Source organism: Myotis nattereri, assembly GCF_964212035.1.
Source record: "Myotis nattereri genome assembly, chromosome: 3".
Taxonomy (NCBI): Eukaryota; Metazoa; Chordata; class Mammalia; order Chiroptera; family Vespertilionidae; genus Myotis; species Myotis nattereri.
In genome coordinates, this window is record NC_138077.1 from 134218788 (window position 1) to 134242327 (window position 23540).

Below are 23540 nucleotides of genomic sequence, written 5' to 3' on the forward strand. Positions count from 1 at the left end.
AATGTTGACAAATGTATATAGTTTAAATGTGAATATTGGATAGTTTTGTTTACTTTGAGTAAGATGAAAGGGAAAAATTAAGACATATGTAGGGACCTCATTCTTTCATCAATATGTGACTTCCTCACAGAATCAGATCATGGCTTCTGAAATTACCCCATTTTTTTGGTGCTAATCACAATCAGGCAGCTACAGACATGTCACACGTTTAAGTTTAATCTGCATCATTAACATTTTCTCCATCACCTCCTTTAGTCTAGACAAGCAACAAAAAATAAATCAAGCCCTGCTTTGTAATGCTTGCCAATTTCTGTGGTGTAAACACTCCTACCGTGGCTGCCTATATGGTATCACTGAAAACAGAGACGTGTAGCAGCATATCATCATGCAGTATTTCCAGGACACAGGCAAAAGAGTAGAAAATAATCTTGAGAGCATAGACAATAGCAAAATGCAGTAAAATAATTAAAGGGATGAACTTTGAGTATTTATTACCTTTATTTTAATATAATTTAAGTGTACATTCATGTAATTTAGTTTTTAATAATGACCATATTTAAAAACTGGCTTGCAAAAATTTTGAAAATGTAACAATTGGCTCTCAAGAGCTGGTATAAGCCAGCTCCAGCACACCATCACCCTGCATCACTCCCATTTAGGTGGGAAAGATTAGTTTCTTATCATAAATGCTGTGGTACTTGGCTGCTAAAGTGAAACATATAAACACTTGCTCAGTACATGTATGCTGAATGAAGACTTTCAGAAGGATATCTATTTGCTATAATCAAAGTGTGCTCTTAACTTTTTTTAAAAAAACCTCATACAACCAAATGTAGAACAACGACATTTGAACTAACAACACCATCCTTACTGCAATCAGCTCCTTTTCCCGGCTGCAATGTGGTTTCCTTCTTTTCCTCTAAATGCACAGCTTGCATTTTGAAACTCGGCCCCAACAACTTAATCCTGTGTTGATCAGTTTGGAACTATAATCCAGAGCAAAGCTAATTTTTAAAATGCCACCAGGCTCCTTAGGCCCCCAAATATGTCTTTTCAGATGAGCACCTGCTATTGGGCTAGCAGAGGTCTGGTCTTCAGGGGCTTCTCTCACCAGGTGAGCCACAGGCAGGGCAGTTTAAGCCAGGAGATGCTCACCTTTATCTCTGCAATAAGTTAGGGGTGAGGCCTTTCAAGTCTTGCTTTTGATTGTCAAAAGCCAAACAACTGCCCCCACCCCCACCCCGTCTTGTGCTGGTTCCCTTTTGAGATGCTTTTCTCCTATGAGGGGTGATCTGCTTGTGGGCTCAAGAAAGCTGCAACAGAAGGCAGCCCAGCGCTGTGTTGAAGCCACTTTGTAAGGCAGAGAAGGCAGCATCCATCAGAGGAGCAGAGACACATGCACCAGACCATCTCTTCAGCATTCATTCACCTTCATTCTTGAGAAAGAAATGAATCAAAGAGACAAGACACAAAAATAGAAGAAGCTGGGTCTGGGTGGGCTTCTGCCCTCTGATGGAGGGACAGACAGATGTCCAGCACCGGAAATAAGTTTAATATATACTCGAAGTAACAGGAAGTTACATCAGTTCTGGGCGGGCCGGCTGGTGGGCATGATGAGCAGTCCTGGTTCCACCTCAGGGCCCCTCCCACAGGGCAAGGCCAGTCAGAGGGAGGAGAGTCCTATTCATTCCTGGTGCTTGGCTGGATCTACATCTCAAAAACCCACTACCCAGTACCTGGGCTTTGAAAGGTCAGACTGAGTGGCGTCCTTGCCTCTTGACTAGGACCGCCCCAGGGCGTGGCTCTGCCTGTGCCCTGAGTTCAGTTGATGATATTTTTAAGAAGCATGCCCATGTGTCTTGCCAGCAGCCCCCCACAGGGGCCCAGACAGGGATAACCAGACCAGACTTTCCCAGCCACAAAATTATCCTCTAATGTTGGAGGCTTGTATCAGTCACCGCCTCTGTCACTGAGCAAGACTGAGATGTGTGGCTCGGAGCTCAACCACACCGTAAACAAAATGGAAGAAGGAAGGCAGATGGAGGTGGGGGTGTCCTGAGGGAGGTGACTGGATGGGGGCTTCTTAACTGGAGCTGGAGAGAGCAGATGCCCTGCCTCCACCTCTTTTACTCCACTCCCATTCCCTGGGGAGCACACCCACACTCACCATTGGCTTTAACCTCTCTCCCCTGAGGTCCAGACCCTCATGGCCAACTTCTTACTGGACAGTTTTACCTGATGTCCTGCCATCCCCCTTCGCACTTGGTGTGTCTAACACTGAAACACTAAAAGTAAACTGTCTCCCTGCACCTCTCCCCATTCCTGCTCCTCTCCCCATCCCCCAAGCCTGTCGGGCCGCTCTCCTCAGTAGCTCTCTTTGCCTTCCCCACTGCCGTTGGCTTGGTTCAGGCCCTCATCGTTGCTCACCTGCATTGCCACAATGCCCTCCTTTGCAACTGTCCCTGCCCCCAGCCTTACCTCTTCCAAACATCGTTGTCACAGTGATGTCCCCCCAGCCTTACGATTGTACATGTGATCCCTGGACCAACAACACCAGCATCATCTGGGAGCTTGTTAGAAATTCAGAGTTTCTCTCAGTGAGAATCCAGGTCGAAAGCAGGAAGCACCATTGATTTGAATAAGGACATTTTGATATAACAAATGGGTAAGTGGATAAATTGTGTGCATCCCTGCAATGGAAACCTACTACGAGAACAACACGAATGAATCACAAAGGCATTAGCTGAGTGGAAGACTCAGGTCTCAAAAGGTTACATACAATATGATTCCATTTTTATTATTCTGGAAAAGGTAAAACCAGAGGGGCAAAGTTCAGTGGCTGCTAGTGGCTAGGAGGAGGGGAGATTTGATCACAAAATGGCAACACGAAGGAACTTTTTTGAGTCCTCTGTATCTTGATTGTAATAGAGGATACACTTAGCTGTATGTGTTAATGTTCATAGAACTGTATGCTGAAGCACGCCATGTGGACTGTACTTAAATTAAGAAATAATAGTAAGTAAATAAATTAACAATGAGAGTAATGAGTTATAAAACACTGAATAAAATTGAAAACCATGAGTTCGTGTTGATATAAGTAAGTAAACAGAATGTATCTTCCTCAAACACTTAACTACAAAGGGCGAAAGATGAACTTCATTGTGGAGAAGCTATGGAGTGATCAAAATGCCAGACCAACCCAAATTGATGAGCATTCTCCAAGACTCATTGCCTGTGCTTGTCAAAAGTGTCAAGGTCATGAAAGTTACTGATAGACTGGGGAACTGTTTCATGTTGAAGAAGATTAAAGACCCATGGCAAGTAACTGCAAGGCAAGATTCTGTATGGAGTCCTTTGGCTATAAAGGATGTCATTGGGACAACTGGTGAAACTCGAATGGGGTCTCAGGATTAGAGAGCAGTAATGAACTCGTGTCCATTTCCCCAGTCTGGTGGCTGTGTTGTGGTTGTGTAGGAGAAAGTTCTTGTTGCAGGACTTTCAAACGTAAATATTTAAGGGTAATGGAGTAACTTACTCTCAAACAGTTCAGAAAAATATGTTCTTTATATTCTTTTTGCTACTTGTCATTAGCCTTGAGATTATTTCAAAAAAGAAAGAGCGATGGGGAGCGGATAGAATTGGGGAGAGAGAGAGGACCTCTCTAATAATAAGATGACATTCCATTAGAGACATGAATGAAGTGAGAGGGCAAGCCCCTGGGTACCTGGAGGAAGAGCATGATGTGGAGAGGGAACAGATTGTGCAAAGGCTTTGAGGAGGGCATTCCTGGAGAGTTCAAGAATTTGTTCTCTGCGTAAGATGCCTCTGCAGAGGAGTGGCATCACCCTACTTAGGTTTTACAGGGGTCACTCTGGCTGCTGTGAAAATAGATTATCAAGTGGCAAGATTGAAAATAGATGACCAGTTGGGAGACTAAGGGAGAAATTCACTCTCTGATGGATAATTGGGCTGCAGGAACCTCCAGTAAGGTTTCCAAGAGCCACAGGCTGGTCCGCAAGCACAGAACACCGGGGTCACTCAGCCATCTGACTGCTCCCTCCACTCATGCCCCGCTTCTCTTGGAGGCCTGCCAAGGGGTGCCCGGCACAGAAGCTGCTTGCCAAAGGGCAGGTCTGATCATGACTTGTCAGGAAGGTTGAGATGCCAGCTGGTTGCATTTTTAATCAATTTTTTTCTATTATTTGGCACCCGTGCTAAAATGTCCTTTTAAATTAATTGTCACAGAATGGAGACAAGCTCAGAGAGAAATATTGTAACTGTCAGATCTTATTTACTTACCTGGGCCTGCCTGACAGCTATGGGCACTCTTGCCTGTGCAGCAGGCCCACGGATAAAAGGATCTTGAGGTTTAACATCCCAACAATGAAGAAATCTGTGCATTGACCCTGGTGCTTGGCCACCGAAGGGCCTTGGTGAGCTATGATTCAGCCCCTTCTTTATCTGGACCCAGTAGGTGAATGATAATTTACAGCTTGACTAGTTTTATTCGCTTCGAACTTGCCCCCAGTGGTCATAATTAGTCTCCCATGAGAGAGAGGCTTGGACTTAGGTGGGAGGAGCTCTGTTCATCCTGATTTGGCACCATGTGCTCATGATGATGAATTTAGCAGCTTGGACCTACCTCCAGCTCTTTCTCTCCTTGGAGCTCCCAGAGACCTCAAGGACATAGCTTTTGTGTTTATAGAAGGATGTTTTAATCTATTGTGTGATTCTTTTCAAACATAAACATACACTTAGGGTGTTATACTTAACACACACATTTTTAAATCCAAGGACAGACTCACACTTGAAGAGCAACATTTAAAAATGTTTCTCCCCTACCTTTAATACACACATATCTATTTTAAAGTGAATTTTACATGTGACCCTAAGCCTCTGGGAGAGTTAATCCCTAGTTTACAGAGTAGTGACCTGCATGATCAGAGGATGATTCGCTGTAGGATGGAGACAAAGCCAGTGACCTTGGCAATGAGGCCGCTAGTTAGAGTTGAGTGATTTTCAGGTCAGGACTCAGGATGATACTCTGCCAACCAGAGCTCTTCTCACTAATTTTTTTTGGCTTGATAATGACTGAACTGTTTCTTAATCAGTCCATAGTGCCCGAGTACAGAGGTTTAGTTTCAAATTTTGTCTGAAGAGATTTATACCATTCAAAGGATAGAGATGATAATATGATCTCCTTTCTTAATAACTTCTGGGATTATAATTCTGGGGCAGATAAAACATTTAATTCTAAAAATGCAACAAAAAATAGTTAAGCCTTAAAATAATATCAGTGTCATGCACTTAACCTTTCAAACAATTTGCAAAAGACATTAGGCATGCTGCAGTGCTTTGATCTGTTAAATTTGTAGTAACCCTTTCAAGGTCATTGGCATTTCCCATGACCACAACCATCATCATTCATAAGTCTACTTACCTAGGGCACACACTTCCAATGTATACATTTTTCACGTTAATAGACTGAACAAAGAAACCAGAATCTTTGGGTCTTGATTATATTAGTCCTATAATTTTAAGTCCCTATGCACATTGGTATTCTCATCTGTGGGTTTAATTCTCATTTGCAGGCAGGTCCATAAAGATCTCCATATAACCTCCATATCAATCAAATTAGAATGGTCCTGGCCAGGTAGCTCAGGTGGTTGGAGGTTGTCCCAGTACGCCAAGGTTGCAGGTTTGATGTCCAGTCAGGGCACATGCAAGAAGAAACCAATGAATACATAAATAAGAGAAACAACAAATTGGTAACTCTCTCTCTCTCTCTCTCTCTCTCTCTCTCTCTCTCTCTCTCTCTCCCCCCCCCCATCTCTATCTCACTTTTACTCTGTCTCTCTCTCAAATCAATAAATTAAAAAAATTAAAATGAAAGTTTTTAGGGTGGCCTTTAATCCAATGCAACTGGTGTCCTTATAAGAGAGGAGATTAGAACACACAGAGGGAAGACCATGTGAAGACATAGAGAGAAAGTGGGCATCTATAAGCCAAGAAAAGAGGTCTCAGGATGAAATCAACCCGACCAGCACTGACTCCAGGCTTCAAGCCTCCAGAACTGTGAGAAAATACATTTCTGTGGTTTAAGCCCCCCAGTCTGTGATATTTCATTATGGTTGCCCCAGTAAATTAATGCAATCATTGCTATTAGTATCTGGATGCTGCTACAACAAATACCAAAAAAGGTGGAAGTGGCTTTGGGACGGGGTAATAGGTAGAAGCCGGGAGATGCTTGAGGCATATGTTAGAAAAACCTAGATGGCCTTGAAGAGACTGTAATAGAAATACAGAAGTTAAAGGCGCTCAGATGGAAGTGAGGAGCATGTTATTGGATATTGGGAAGGCAATCCTCGCTATAAAGTGGCAGAGGACTTAGCCGAATTTGTTCTGGAGTTTTGTGGAAGGTAGAACTTGTAAGTAATAAACTCAAAGATTAGCTGAAGAAATTTCTAAGCAAAGTGTTGAAGGTCTGGCCTGGTTTCTCCTGACTGCTGATAGTGAAATGGGAGAAGAGAGGAAGAAATTGAACAAGAAATTGTTCAGCACAAAGGAACCAGGAACTGAAGATTTGGAAACTGCTCAGCCTATGCATACATACTCTCCATTAATACACTGCCTTTTACTTTATAATGCTTTTATGAGGACCAAATGCAATAGGGTATATATATTGTAAGTACTTTAGAAATCATAAACTGTTATAAAAAGATGAGATGCTTTAATGTTATTATTGCCTCATATAATTTTATAGGTTCCTCATAGGGTCAAGGAAGAGGAAAATGTCAACCTTGTTTTTTCATTTGGGATATTTGAGGTCTAGAGAGAAGAAGTGATTTATATAATAATGTCATAGGGTCACAGAACCTGGATTAGGCTGGGATCTTATAAGGCTCAGTCCAGAGCTCTTTCTAATATAACTAGAGGCCTGATGCATGAAATTTGTGCAAGGGGCTCGGCCCTCACAGCACCAGCTGCCTCAGCCGGCCCTCACAGCCCCTTGCAGCCTTGGCCAGCCCTCGCAGCCCCGGCTTCATCCAGAAGGTGTCCGGATGGTCGTTTGGTGGTTTGTTCTAATTAGCATATTAGCTCTTTATTATATAGGATGTTCTCTCATGCAAAAGACTTTTAGGTGTTCAGCAAGTCAGATCAATAAGCATTTGTTTACAGACCTGCCCAGCACATGGCTAGAACCAGTGAGGATACAAAGTAAGCAGAAGGCATACTCTGTCTCCACATTATCAAAAAAGCAAAAAATAAACATATGTCTCAGCTAACAAACTACATAACAATCGTGGGATAATAATTTTCTAGCTTTCCACGTTAATTGGCTAACCTCTAAAGGCAGGTTGGAGGCCTGCATAATGTCTTTTTTAAATATATATTTTTTTGATTTCAGAGAGGGAGAGAGAGATAGAAACATCAATAATGAGAGAGAATTATTGATCAGCTGTTTCCTGCATGCCCCCTACTGGGGATTGAGCCCACAACCTAGGCATGTGCCCTTGACCGGAATGGAACCTGGGACCCTTCAGCCTGCAGGCCAACACTCTATCCACTGAGACAAACCAGCCAGGGATTTTTTTTTTTTAAATAATAAACACAAATTAGATTGAGTTGTAAAAACTTTTATTCTTTCTTTCTTTTTGTTTTCTTTCTTTTTTTTTTTTTTTAGCTTGGCAGTAATGCATTTTTTTTCTCATGGTGTCTATGACAGTCTTGGAAGGAAAAGTTTTCCAAATCAGAAGCTGACATCATAGTCCTCATCTCCTGCCAAGTGTAAAAGGTTATGATGGAGAATATTTGTGAATTTGGTCAATGATTTAATTTTAAAAAAGCCCATGACATTAACAACTTTTCAGAAAGAGTAAAAGTACTATTTTTCAGCTCTTGTTTTTGCAATTGGGAAGCAGTCTAGACACTTGAATTGTGGTGTCTACCTTTAGTAAAACCAGCTCAGGTGGGGAATATCCTGTGAACAAATGGCCTTTCAGCACCCCATTCAGCCTCATAATTGCTTTCATAGCAAAACCACACCTGCTAGAATGTGTTAAAATTCAGCCTTCAGCCCTAGCCAGTTTGGCTCAGTGGATAGAGCACTGACTTGTGGACTGAAGGGTCCCAGGTTCGATTCCAGTCTAGGGTACATGCCCAGGTTGTGGGCTTGATCTCCAGTGGGAGGGGGGCATTCAGGAGGCAGCTGATCAATGATTTTTTCTCATTGTTGATGTTTCTATCTCTCTCTCCCTTTCCCTCTGAAATAAATAAAATAAATAAAAAATATTTTAAAAAATTTGGTCTTCTCCTTCTACACAGAGGTGAAAACCTTTGCAAAATAATAATGACCTTGCCACACACCTGAAACTAGTACAAAATAACATTGAATGTAAATTGTAAAATGTAAAAAATAAAATTAAAAAGGAATGCTCCCAAAAATTGACAAGAAAGAAGGCTTTAACAGTAATGATAATAGTAATGAAGAGGAGGAGGAGGGGTTGTAAAAGGAGGAGAGTTGGGAGAGAATTAAGAGGTACTCTGAACCCCTTCTCATCCTGTTGACAATTCATCAGCTGTGCAAACACACCCAAGGTGTGTCTACATGGGTTACACTTACTGATGAATATAATGGAAATGAATGCTTTTTATAAACCTCTTTGCTTTCTAGTGAATCTGCTTGCTAGACGAAGCTCCTCAGATATGACCCCATAATACGGTTCAGAGAGGTGGTGTGGGAATGTACTCAAAACAGCATCAGTGGTTTAAAGGAGTCCAATGGTGAATTATTTTATGAAGTGTAGAATTTTTTTCCTACTTGAGAAATTAACCAACTCATTTTTGATTTGCAAGTTGGGATTTCCACATAGTTGATTGTCTCAGAATAGGACACGTTTATCAACACATGTGAGCACTAAGTCAGGTTCTCCAAAAGAGCACATCTGTTCTGACCCTACACGGCCCATCTGCATTCATGGCACATCCACGCCAAGGACAGCAGTGTGCTCAGGCTGTGTGCCTGGGATGGGCTGTGCTACCGCCATACTGATGCCCATCCTAGGACTTCACGTGTTGGAGAAAGTTACTTCCTGAAAACAAGGCTGCTCCTACCACAGCTCATGAATGCGCTTCTCTTTCTTCACCATGAAAAATGTTAACTCCCCATCCATTCTTAAGGTAAATGAGCTGAGACCTTACCACCAACGCCTTTAGGCTTTCATTTTTCCTTTAAAACTACCTTAGACATTCTTCTTTATGTGGCTCCGCAGTCTATATTCAGGGGAGGCTGTGTGTGTATGTGTGTGTGTCTGTATGTGTTTCTCTGTACCCCTTTTCATTCATCCCCTAAGTGGCCATGCCCAGATCTCCTCCTAGTCCTTCAGATAAACGCAAAGACCTTTGGGTAAGACTAGTTACAATAGTAGCTAACATTTATTTTATTATGTGTCCTGCAACTCATTCTCTACATTCGTTAACTAACTTAATCCTCATGATAGCACATTGAAGGTGGAAAATATTAGCACCATTCTACATATGAGGACACTGACATATACACTGTTGTAAATAAATCCAGGGGAATGAAATAAACTCTCCCCCAAATGCACTCTCTCCTTAAGCTCGTGTGTGTGTGCACGTGTGTGTGTGTGTGTGTGTGTGTGGGAGAGAGAGAGAGAGAGAGAGAGAGAGAGAGAGAGAGAGAGAGAGAGAGAGAACGCAAGAGAGAAGTAAATTAGAAGTTTGGACAAACCCCCATCAATTCACCTTATCCCATTGCACCCTGATGTAATGTCCTCATGAGCCTGTGGCTTTCTTTCCTTCCTCCCTCCAACCCGGTTGACCTGAAGAGATAGCGGTGGTGAGCTGACCTGTGTGCAGAGCATCAGGGGAGCCTTGGCACCCAGTGATCACATTCACATTTTCCTTAGGGTGCTCCTCAGCCTCCAGACTTGAAACATAGGATGCTGGCTGCCTAGTTCACGACGAGTCTTCACGATACATTACTGCCACCTAGAGCTGACATGTAGAAGCACAGATTCTAGATAAAGCAAAACAGAACAAAGCAAAGCAAGAACTAACCCTGAGCTGTCCTAAAGCTGTTTCAGTCCGAGGAGTTTAGGTCAATATCATAGACTTTAAAATTTAAATTCCTTTCCTCAAGATGCTCAAGTTCCATTTCTGTAAGTATATTATTATACAATAATATTATTGAAATTAAAATATTGCAGATCTCAAAATAAAGAAGGAGAGATAGGAGAGAGAGAGAGAGAGAGAGAGAGAGAGAGAGAGAGAGAGAGAATGAGAATGAGGACATGTTTTGAGAACTGAACCATCACTTGGCAGATGAGGAAACTGAAGCTCCAAGAGGTAACAGATTCTTCAAGGATCAATAGTTAGTAAGTGGTGCTGACAAGCTTGAAATACAGGATTTGTCTGGTCTTTATTCTAAAATGAACTAATCACATCAAGTCAATATAAAACAAAATGTCTTTTGAATAAATGGCCAGCGGCCTTTCAACTGCTCCACCTGCTACGCACAGCTCTGTCCTCCTCAGAGATCAGCAGTGCTGAGACCTGGTGTGCTTGAGAGTCTGGCCTCAGGAGCGCTGGGTTTACACTGCTCTGGGCACACCTTCCCTCCACAGCACACACTGGGTCAGATGCTGGCTGAGGCCAAGAAGAAGTCTGTGATGTTAGAAGTGGATGAAGATGCTGGTCTACAAGGGGAAAAACCATTAAAAAGCCTAACTAACACCATGTTCTAAACCACCATTGCTCAGCCTGGGAGGCAGGAGGAAGCTGTTTTGTTAAGTAGAGGTGTGGCCAAGAAGGAAGGCTGATAAAAAGGACAGTCTCCTTGCCCTGGCCCGTGTGCTCAGTGGTTAGAATGTTGGCCTGCACAGGAAAGAGTCCCGGGTTTGATTCCTAGTCAAGGGCATATAGCTGGGTTGCAGTTTGATTCCCCACCCTAGTCAGGGTGTGTGTGGGAGGCAATCAATCTATGTGTCTCTATGACATGGATTTTTTTTCTCTCTCCCTCCCTCCTTCCACTCTCTAAAAATCAATGGAAAAAATATCCTTGGGTGAGGATGAACAAAACATAAAACAATATAATCTCCTTAGGCAGGGGTGAAGTCAGTGGACCCATTCTTAGAATAACACTTTCAAAGGCATGAAAGGGAATACATAAGATTATAAAGGAAACTAATTATGACAAATAAAGTTATCAAATTATTTTAAAATATATTACTAGTATATGTGTATATTAGTCCTGCTGCCATAACATTAGGGCTAGGACTTTAACATCTGAATTTTGGGGTGACACAAACATTCAGTCCATAGCAATGCACTTCTTCATTGATGCATTGAACAGCAAGCTCCAGGGATAGACCTGAAACCCCATACTTGTGAGGGAGTGATGAGCATAACACAGTTAGAGATATCTGCAATGATGAAGCATGCTATAAAAATACTGGGGATTTCCATTGGAGATAAACCACAGGTATTATTAAAAGTGAATGTGGAATTTATTTCCCAGCCACAGCCATAGACTCCTACATTCTGTCCAGGGACCTCAGTTTACAAACATCTGCCTTAAAGTATCTCAGGAAACTCATTGGTTTATATTTACTGGACTACAAGGAGTTGAGAAACACTCTGTAACTAGCTGAGTTAAATAGCTCTTAACCAGTGTGCCAAGAGAGACAGCTGTGGTGCGTAAACAGGGAGAATGCCTGGGACAGGGGTTGCCCCCAGTATTTGTCTTTCTGGAATGGAGGACATGGGTTGGCGTAGGGTGTGTTCTGAGTTTGTGTCCTCTCCATGGCCTAGTGTGATATGGTGAAGAAGAATATTAACAGGTTGAGTTGATCTTCGGGCCACAAACTGCCGACCCCCAATAGGGAGCTCTGCTTTATTTCATTTCCTTCTGAAAATAGATAAAATGAAATGGAATGAGCATTGCTAGGGGAGTCACAGCAGAGTCAGAAGGTTACTGAGGAAGTGGGGCCTCTGCACATCTTGTGCCTCAGTTCTCAGAGCTGCTCTGAAGTTGCTAAACTCGGCTCTAGGCTGAGCCATAAATATCCTGGAGCCATAAACATCCTGGACAATAACTGCTACATGGTCACATTTCGATTTTACTTCCTTCTTGTATTTTCATCTCCTCATTTGCATATTGGAACTAACCAATCCCAGTTAACCTAGTCTGCAATTCTTCATTTGCATGAAAAAATTACATTTTATGGTTTTTGCCTTTAAACACCCTGCCTTTCTTTGTTTCTCTCTAGAACAGATTTGGGTTGCTACCTGCATCTGCATCTCAGATTGTAATTCTCTTGCTCAAATAAAGGCTTTTCATTCTTTATTACAGCCTAAAACTTTTTTGGTTGACACTAGAAATATTAGGAAATCCACAGATTGATGTTCCTTAGGGAAACAGTTTGTGTTTCTAGTGTTCAAGGCCAAATGAATTGTTTCATGAGAAGAGTAAAAGTTAAAATTAAAAAGTAGGGAGAGGTGAAATTAGTTAGAAGATTGTCAAATCTCAATAAATTTATCTTAATAAACTAGAGGCAAACTTTCTTGAATAGTTTCAGTATCTAAACTAATTAAAGATGTATAAAAATATCCTCTATCTTGTGTAGGAAAAAAAAATTACCAATTCTAGAAATATTTTAAAGCTATTTCTTTTGGGTCTGCCCTGTAATCAAACCTCCAGGGAGGTGTTTTAATTATACTTTCAAATCATAAAGAAAACCATCTCACATTGCTTCATTTACATGCTTCCCCGCCCTCCAAATTAATAGCATTATTGGTACTTGTTCAACTTACAGGAGTGTAGGCATGTAAGGTCTCCAGTTTAGATGGGCTTGAGTTCCACTGTGGTCAGATGCCCATGCTGTGGCTTTTCTGCAAGTCAAGGGGAGGACTCAGCCAGGGGGAGAAGGCAGCCTCCGACTTGCAGACAACTCAGAAAGCTGAGCCCCCGCCCTTCTTGATCAACTCTCCAAAGTGGGGCGTGGCTGTAAATGGGTGTAACAGGAGGAAAACTGGGAGAACAGTGCGTAGGCCAGACGGGGAAGGAAAAAGGAAGGGAGGGCAGCTTATGGAATTTATTTGGAATTTAAAAAGTTATTTATCCCGATGATTCTTTATGAAAAGGGAAATTCTTAATATGACTCAGACACACCACTCATTTCCCTATTTCTATCTCTGTTACCAAGAAAAGCCAAAGGGATTTTTAAAAGCCTTTGGGCCACATCCAATGATCAAGCTGGGCTTGTGCTTAACATTCAACACATGCCGACAGACAAACCATGGAATTCTCTGAAGGGAGCAGGCGTGCAGCCTGATGGGAAGACCTCTTGTTTTTTAAGGGCCTTTATTTATTTTTTTTTAAAAAATATATTTTATTGATTTTTCACAGAGAGAAAGGGAGAGAGATAGAGAGCCAGAAACATCGATGAGAGAGAAACATCGATCAGCTGCCTCCTGCACATCCCCCACTGGGGATGTTCCCGCAACCCAGGTACATGCCCTTGACCGGAATCGAACCTGGGCCCTTTCAGTCCGCAAGCCGACGCTCTATCCACTGAGCCAAACCGGTTTCGGCAAGGGCCTTTATTTTTTGAAATGATGGACAGTGAGATAACTTGGACTGAATACGTGAAGAATCAACCAGAGGTTATAAAATATTTAATAATTTAAACATTTCGTTTTCATAAATATTCTTTCCATTTTTGTCTAAATGTAAACATTTTAATGCAAATCTAAACATAACATCTTCTTATATAGTTCATATTGTTTCAATAGAACATTATGTATATTTTTTTCAAGATAGCCTGCAGTCTTTGTCTTTATCAAGTAGCAGCACATGTGGATGTACATTATCACGTTGCTTTGCAAAGAAGTTGTTGTACAAACTGACAATGTCACCAGCAATGAAGGATGTTCTAATTTCATCACAAATTCACAGCACAAGATCTTTTTTTTTTTTTTTTTTTTTTTTTTTTTTAAGAAAACCCTGCTAATTTAGAGGGAATAAAATAGTTCTTGTTTTACTTTACATCGACATACTACTAATGAGATTGCTAGTGGGTACTTCATGTTTTCTCATTACATTGGAAGGACTTTTCTATAGATATTAACCTTTTGCTATTCATATTTGAGACAAATAATTTTTATTTTATAAATTAATTTACATGATCAAATGTGTCAAACTCTTTTTTTATGATTTCTACTAATGTTTCAAGTCTTAGAAAAGTATCATTTCCACAGATTTGTTTAATGTTTTGTTCTTTTTCCTGATTTAAAAAAGCAATTTTAATGTTTATAATTTTAAATCCTTTAATCCTCCTGCAGTTTGTTTTGGTGACTAACAATATTTCTCAAATATTGACCATTTGCATTAGAACTGTGTGGGGTACATCTTAAAAATTTAGATTCCTGGACACCCTAAATTTACTGAGTCAAAATCTATTGAGGTGGCCCCAGTGCCATCATGAGAGAAAACTGGACAAATCAAAATTGAGAGTCAGGTACAAATACCTGACCAGTACCCCTTCAGATAGTGAAGGTCATGAAAAACAAGGAAAAGAATGAGAAACTGTCACAGACCTGAGAGGCCTAAGAAGGCATGATGACCAAATAAATGTGGGTCCTGGAACAGAATAAGGACATTAATGAAAAAGCTGGTGAAATCCAAATAAAGTTGAATCCAGTTAATAGTAATGCACCAATGTTGATTTCCCTGTCTTGACAAAGTACCAGGAAATGATATTAGGGGAAGATGGGTGAGGGGTACCCAAGAGCTTTTTGTTTTCATTTTTGAACATCTAAGTTACCAACTGATGCTGGGATGGCTGAATGTCAAGAAGGTATGTGACCAATGGGGTTGGGAGAATGCATCTTTTGCCCTTTATTTTGAAAAACTTACTTTCATAGAGTCTGTTTCTGATTTTTCTATTCCGTTGCTTGGGCCTATTGTTTGGAGCATTAAAAGCTTTGGTACATTTACACAATGGGATACTATGCAGCTGTAAAAAAAGAAGGATCTCTTACCCTTTGAAACAGCATGAAGGGACCGGGAGAGTGAAATAAGCTAGTCAGAGAAAGACATGATCTCACTTATATGTGGAACCTAATGAACATAATAAACTGATTAGCAAAATAGGTCCAGAGGCATGGAACAGACTGACGTATCTCAGAGGGGGTGCAGGGAGACTGGAAGAGGTTAACCAAAGAACTTATATGCACACATGCATAGCCCATGGACACAGACAATAGTGTGGTGAAGGCCTAGGGTGGGGCAGGACTGGGTGAAAGGGGATAAAAGGGGGGAAATTGGTGACATCTGTAATACTGTCAACAATAAAATAAAACAAAACAAACAAATAAACAAACAACAAAAAATCCCTATTCTTTTTTTTCTATTTATATATATATTTTCTTTATTGATTAAGGTATTACATATGTGTCCTTATCCCCCTATTGCCACCCCCACCCCCACTCATGCCCTCACACCCCTGGTGTCTGTGTCCATTGGTTAGGCTAATATGCATGCATACAAGTTCTTTGGCTGATCTCTCCCCCTTACCCTTGCTCCCCTACCTTCCCTCTGAGGTTTGACGGTCTGATCGATGCTTCTCTGTGTCTCGATCTGTTTTGTTCATCAGTTTATGTTGTTCATTATATTCCACAAATGAGTGAAATCATGTGGTATTTATCTTTCTCTGACTGGCTTATTTCACTTAGCATAATGCTCTTCAGTTCCATCCATGCTGTTGCAAATGGTAAGATTTCCTTCTTTTTTACCACAGCCCAGCATTTCATTGCATAAATGTACCACAGTTGTTTTAATCCACTCATCTGCTGATGGGCACTTAGACTGTTTCCAAATCTTAGCTATGGTAAATTGTGCCGCTATGAACATAGGGGTGCAGATATCCTTTCTGATTGGTGAAAAACCCCTATTCTGACCCAGAGCACTGTGAACCAGCTAAGCGAGGTTTAAAAACCAGAAGACAATCTGGGGCAAGGCAATCCCAGCCCTGCCCCGCAGCCTTCCTACCTCCTAGTGGCCTCTTGTTCTGCCTCAGTCCTCAGAGCCCTGCCTTGGTCATTCTGATTCCTTGATTTTGTTCTTAGCTTAGCTTGAACCTTGGGACCTGAGCTCAGTTACAAATGTCCCAAGTTAGAGAAACAGAAGCATGAGGAATATCTACTCTCCCTGAGAGCATTTTAAGAAAAATTTTAATAAATTGTCACAATGTTTATTTAAATTATGGCAAAACAACCTGCACAGGAACAAGGAGAAAGTAAAAGGGTGAAACATTTAGACAAGGCATGTTGCTTTTGACCTCACATTGAGTGATTGCATTCATGTGGGATGTCCAGGCTGGGCCAACCCGCAGAGACAAAAAGCAGACTGAATGCCAGGGTCTGTGAGGAGGGCGGATGTGGAGGGACTATTACCGGGTACAGGTTTCTTTTGATAAAAGTGTTCCAGGATTAGAGAATGGTGATGATTGCACAACTCTGTGAATGGACTAACACCCCTGAATTGGACACTTTTTTGTTGTTGTTTTTAATCCTTACCCGAAGATATTTTTTCCATTGATTTTTTTAGAGAGAGTGGAAGGGATGGGGAGAGACAGAGCAAGAGAGAGAAACATCAATGTGAGAGAGACACACCAATTGGTTATCTCCCTCACACGCCCTGACCCGGGCCAGGGGTTGAGTGTGCAACCAAGGTACATGCCCTTGATCAGAATCAAACCTGAGACCCTTCAGTCCATGGGCCAACACTGAGCAAAACCAGCTAGGGCTGAATTGTACACTTTTAAAGGGTGGATTTTATTTTATGGAATTATATCTAAAAGAGAATGCTGCCCTTTAAAATGTGTTTACCAACCGTGCCCCAACCAACAGAAGAGGCCCTGGCTCAGTTATAAGGCTCTGTCTCTACCTCACCTCAGAAGAGAGCTAGGCCTTGCTTCATCTCTAGCCTCACCCAGCCAGGAACCCGGTGCCCACCAATGCCCAACAACGAGAAACACAGACTGGATTTGAATCTTGGCAAATTATCAGTTACCAAATGAGTGACCTTGGGCAAGTAACTTAAACTCTCTGGGTCATAATTTCCTAATCTGTCAAATAAGGATGATAACATTTATCTCATAGGTTGCTGAGAAGATTAATACACTCAGAATAGTGCCCGGCATGGGAAAGGTGCTATATAAGTGTTTATGATGGCTTTCATTCATTCGACAACCAAAAAATACTTAGTCTGTTCCTCTGCACCCTTGTCTGTCTGCCCCGGGTATGGAGGTACCTGCCCTAGGACTAGGAATAAACCACATCTTGCTTGCTCCAGAGGGCTGCTGAGAGGTGGGACTTGAGACTTCCTCAGCTTTGCAGGTCTGGGGTGGGCTCACCTGGATCACCTGGCCTTTCTTGGTATGGTGCGAGCAGGGAATACCTGCCCCTTGGTAACGGGGAGGTGTTCCAATAGGATTCTGTGGTGTCTACCCTGAAACCTCCACAAGTAGCTACTTTGCATGAGATTAGAGGCCAAGGAAGAACAGCGAAGGCAGATGTTTATTTCCTGGAGAGACTCCCTGTCCGAAGGCCCTGAAGAGACAGCCTCAGTAGCCAGGGATCGTGTGCAAACAGCAGTCTCTGTGCCCGGAAGCCCAGAGGAGCAAGGCCAGGCGAGTGAGCGCTGAGAGCTCTCCTGGGTCTGGCCCTGCTCTGGGAGCCAGCTGGCCTGGCCCCATACCTGAGCCTTCTCGTGAGCACCGGCCTCCTGTACCACAGAAAGTTTGCTGGGGTTGATTTCCTTGTGTAAACAAAGCCTTCAGGCAAGACTAGCAGGTAGAACCCAACAGTAGGTTCTAGTCTCAGTCCTGTCCTTACCTGCCTTCTGGCCCTTACCACGCCCTTCAGGGATACCAGATAGCAACATGCTCTGGGAATTTAGTTCTCCGAGAGCCTCACCTTTCTCTTTTGAAAAACAAGCTTGCATTGACTCAGGGCTCTTTAAACGGGCCCTTCCAAAATCTCTGGGCCAGGGGTAGAAGGCTTAAGATGTAGGCCTGCTTTAGGCACCACACTTTCTTAACCTGAGCAGCTCCTCTGTGCTGGGTGTGTGTGGAAGCTGCCTTTTGAAGAAAGAATTCTAAGCTTTAACACATGAGGAGCCATAGGAATAGACCTCTCTGAGGGCCATTCTGGCTCTAACCTTCCGTGATTGTGAGAAAATGGTCCGTGACCTGTGCTTTTCATGATAAAGGATGTGGATCGAGCGAGCAACTTACCGCCTTTGTCACCTTCAGACAAGCCAAGCAGTCCCACTCACTCCTGCCAGTCATGTCAGTGCCCCTACTCAGCGGCCTCGGAGCCTGGGTCTGAGCCAGGCTGGGGAGGCACTGGCCTTGCAGAGGTCAGTCTGGTCCCTACCCTGTCCTTCGTCCCTTGTCCCTCATCCCTCCCGAGGCCACAGGGGAGAGTTTGCTCTCCAGCCACAAGTGGGGACTTTCTGAGGTGCTGCCGCTTTCAACACTTGGACATTTTAAAGCCTCATCTCACTAAGCCCACGGGCATGGCTTTTCTGGCACCACTTCCTGCAAAGTCCTCTGCCAAGGACTGAAATCTTCAGACTCCAATAGGCCTGAATCTGCCAGGTAGGTTACCATTGTCTTAAGCCCCTGAGTTTGTGGGGACACAACAAAGTGAAATACTGGACTTTTTAACACCTGCAGCTTCCCTTGAAATTTTAAACAAGCTAACTAAGTAAATCTGTGCTTAACTCTGCTTAAACATTCAAATCACCGCGGGGCGGGGGTGGGGAGGGCAGGAAATGCTGATGCCTGGGTGCACTCCAGGGACTGTGAGTTTGTTTGTCTGGAGGGCACATGGGTCAGCCTTTCCATTCCCTCTCCCTGGGATTCTGCTCTGCAGACCAGTCTGAGAAGTGCTGTATGAAAGGAAATGTGCTGAGACCAGTAGAACACACACACACACACACACACACACGATTTAATGTCTTGAAATGTGTCTGTTCAAAAATGCCATTTGATAATTTTATCTCTTGTTATAGAAAAGGTCACAGGGAGAATATTTGCTTCAAAGGAAAATGACTTCTGAATCATGGGAATTATCAATTTAAAGGGAATAGCTAAAGTAAAAGTCAAGGCTTGCTTTATAAATGAGGTTTATACTTCCATTTTCCCCTACGGTTCCTTCTTGCACTTTAAATCACATAATAGAATGTCACAAGTGGAGTCATATTTTCTTCCAGGGACCCTGCTCTAATTGTTGGTTAAGACCAACAGTGGTCTTGATTAAAGATCAAGCATCACATAAATTAATTAAAGATATGAGCAGCAGTCTTAGAAAACCAGCTATTTTATTTTTATCAAAATATCCTTATTTTACCTTGTAAAACCGCCATTTAAATCCAGTACATGGCCCTTGCTGGTTCGGCTCAGTGGATAGAGCATCAGCCTATGGACTGAAGTGTCCAGGGTTTGATCCCAGTGAAGCGCAGGTACCTCGGTTGCAGGCTCAATCCCCAGCCCTGGTCTGGGCTTATGTGAGAGGCAACCAATCAATGTGTCTCTCTCATATTGATGTTTCTCTCTCCCTATCTCTCCCCTTTCTCTCTACTCTCTCTAAAGGTCAATGGAAAAATATCCTAGGGTGAGGATTCACAACAACAACAAGTCCAGTACATGGACATAAGTGTTGTACACATGGAGTATATTAGAGGTGCCTGAACTTATGTTAAAATTCTCAACCTGTGGGTTGCAACCCCTTTGGCGGTCGAACCACCCTTTCACAGGGGTTGCCTAAGACCATTCTGCATATCAGATACTTACATTACGATTCATAACAGTAGCAACATTACAGTTATGAAGTAGCAACGAAAATAATTTTATGGTTGGGTCACAACATGAGGAACTGTATTTAAAGGGCCAGAAGGTTGAGAACCAATGTGTTAAATGACGATGTGGTACATAAAAATACAACCCCATTGTGTTATAAATTTAACCTGAAACTAAGTGATGCCAGGTATGATAATTAACTTAAATGATTATTCTGAAAGCAAAGATAGGGTAGTGCATGTGAAAGCGCTTATTGGAAATAACAATTATCTCCAGTACATTTTAAGTGTCACCTTTTTGGCAGAGTCGGTGGTTGGGCACTAAATAGACCTCATCTCATTTCATTCTCATGTTCATCCTTTGATAAAGAATCAACTCACCCCTTGTTCAGGCCACGACCCTAGGAGGAGGTGACACCAGGGCTGAGCCCAGTTTGGCCTCACCCATAGCTCTTTCCCATAAACCCTGCTATGTCCTGCACATACTCAAAGGCCGTACGACCACATACTTGCTACTAGACAATGTTCTGATAGAATTTAGAAAGTTACTCACAAATAATTTAAGAAACTGCCTAAGGAAGTTTTTTAAATTGTTGACAATATTACAGATGTCCCCCGTTTTCTCTTTATTCCCCCCCCCACACACACACACACCAGCCCCTGTCCCCTTCCAGGCCTTCCCCACACTATTGTCTGTGTCCATGGGCTATGCCTTTATGTATATAAGTTCATTGGTTAATCTCTTTCCTCTCCCCTCTAAGATCTGTCATTCTGTTCCATGCATCCATGTCTCTGGAACTATTTTGTTCATTGCATTCCACCTACAAGTGAGGTCATGTGATAGTTGTCTTTCTCTGACTGACTTATTTTGCTTAGTATAATAATGTCCAAGTTCATTCAAGCTGTCACAAAGGGTAAGAGTTCCTTATTTTTTTACAACTGCATAGTATTCCATTGTGTAAATGTACTACAGCTTTTTTATTTGCTCATCTACTTGGACACTTGGGCTGTTTCCAGATCTTGGCTATGGAATAGTGCTGCTATGAACATAGGGGTGCATATATTTTTTCTGATTGGTGTTTCAGGATTCTTAGGATATACTCCCAGTAGTGGGATTGCTGGGTCAATTGGCAGATCCATTTTTAATTTTTTGAGAAAACTCCATACTCTTTTATATAATGGCTGTACCAGTCTGCATTCCCACCAGCAGTGTACTAGAGTTCTCTTTTCTCCACATCCTCGCCAGCACTTGCTGATACATTTATGGTAGCCATGCTGTCAGGTGTGAGATGATACTTCATTGTAGTTTTAATTTACATCTCTCTGATGATTGTGATGTTGAGCATTTTTTCTTATGTCTATTGGCCATCTATAGGTCCTCTTTGGAGGAGTGTCTATTCAAAAAATGTTTAAAAAATGTTTTTATTGATTTTTAGAGAGAGAAGAAGGGAGAGGGATAGAGAGATAGAAACATCAATGAGAGGAACATCATTAATTGGCTGCCTCCTGCATACCCCCTACTGGGGATTGAGCCTGCAACCTGGACATATGCCCTGACCAGGAATCAACCAGTGACCTCCTGGTTCATAGGTCAATGCTCAATGACTGAGCCATACTGGCCTGGCTCCTGCCCATTTTTAATATATATTATTGATTTCAGAGAGAAAGGGAGAGAGGGAGATAGAAACATCAATGATGAGAGACTCATTGATTGGCTGCCTCCTGCATGCCCCTTACTGGGGACTGAGCCTGCAACCCAGGCATGTGCCCTGACTGAGAATCAAATCGTGACCTTCTGGTTCATAGGTTGATGCTCAATCACTGAGCTATGCTAGCCGGGCTACCCATTTTTTTTTTATTGGATTGTTTGTCTTCCTTTTGTTAAGTTATATGAGTTCCTTATATATTTTGGATATTAACCCTTTATCAGCTGTATCATTGGCAAATATGTTCTCCCCTGCAATGGGTTGCCTTTTCATTTTTATGACGGTTTCTTTCACTTTGCAGAAGCCTTTTCATTTGATGCAGTCCCATTTGTTTATTTTCTCCTTAGTTTCCCTTGCCTTAGGAGATATATTGAAGAAAATTCTGCTATGTGAGATGTCTGAGATTTTGCTGCCTATGTTTTCTTCTAGGATTTTTATGGTTTCAAGATTTAGATTTAAGTCTTATATCCACGTATATTAAAGTATTTATGAATAAAGTGATAAAAAAACAAGCCATCAGGAACACGAGAAATAAGTGAATATATAGACAGATAAAACAAGTTGACCAGCTGATGCTCTGTCCTGAAGTCCACGGTAGTGAAGTGCTGGCAAATTGTCTGGGAAGCGGGAAGCCCTAAGTTGAAGCATTAGCCAGTTTCTGTGATGTTCCCACCATGGCTGAGTCTGTTGGCAGCGGGGGAACGGCATGAAAGGGCGAGGACTACGCCCTCCACCTTGCCCCAGGGCAAGGGCTACGCCCTCCACCTTGCCCCAGGGTAAGGGCTATGCCCTCCATCTTACCTTGGCCATGTGCTCAGCAAGCTTCTTCCTGGAAGATAGTCAAGGGAAGTGCATGCCATCACTATGACCACATCCTGTGTAATGAGACACAGACTCGTGCCTGGCCAATCGGCAGGGCCCACAGTCCTTTCTCCTCCCCTTACCCCAACCCCCTATAAAACCTCTCTCCACACAGAGTTCTCTCTCTCTCGGCCACTGGAGCTTACCGTTGCATCGGTGAGTGTGGCAGGGGAGCCAAACCTAGCTTTGAAATGAATGACTCTTTGCTTTTGCATCGGACTCGCTGGCTCCCTGTGGGTTCTTGGGAATCATGAAATCTGGGCACAACAGGCACTAGGTGTTAGACCAGGGGGGTCAGATTGGACCTGGGTTCAGCAACCTTGGTACTTGAGTTCTGGCTAGGAAAGAATTCAGAGCCAAGATTCAAACTATAAGAAAACATTTATTTAGAAAATCACCGAGGTGGAAGAATTGAATGGTAGAAGAAATGGGCTTAGGAAACAAGTTACAGAGGCAAAGAAGGGTCCTTGGAGCTTTGGAGTGAGGAAGGTAAAAGTGATGCACCTAGGGTAGGGGTGGGTGGGGGGAAGAGGAAGTAGAGGAGGCGGGGAAGGGCACAGAGTGCTTCCTGAAGGGACAGCCCTCTGGGTCCCCCATCCTAAAGGTTTTCAGGGTGGAGGTTTTAGGGGAGGTCCAGGGGAAGATCTCAATAGAATATTCAGCAGCTTTCCAGGTGTCTCCTTTCAGGGTCTGTGTCTCCACTGATTGATTGTTCGACTCCAGGCCAGGGGGTCATTATCTAATGCAGCTGGTCCTGAGGTCAGCTGTGGGGTCTCTTGACTGGTTTTGCTGCTTTTCTGGGCTTGAAGCTGAAATACAACTGAGGCCTAGATGCTATCTCTAGGGAGGAACCTGGCTTCTACCCTCAGAGTCACCTTTCCCAAGGGAGCAGCAATGAGCTGGAAGGGAACTCTCTGCGTGGCCCCAGCTGCCCCATCTGCTGACCACAGGGGGTGCGTTGTGCTCTCTAACACTCTAGCCCAGCGATTTTCAGCTGGTGTGCATGGCACACTGGTGTGCAGCAAGAATTTTTGAAACATGCAATACCTGACTGTTTAGTTAGGGGCACTGACGTCTTTTCCCTT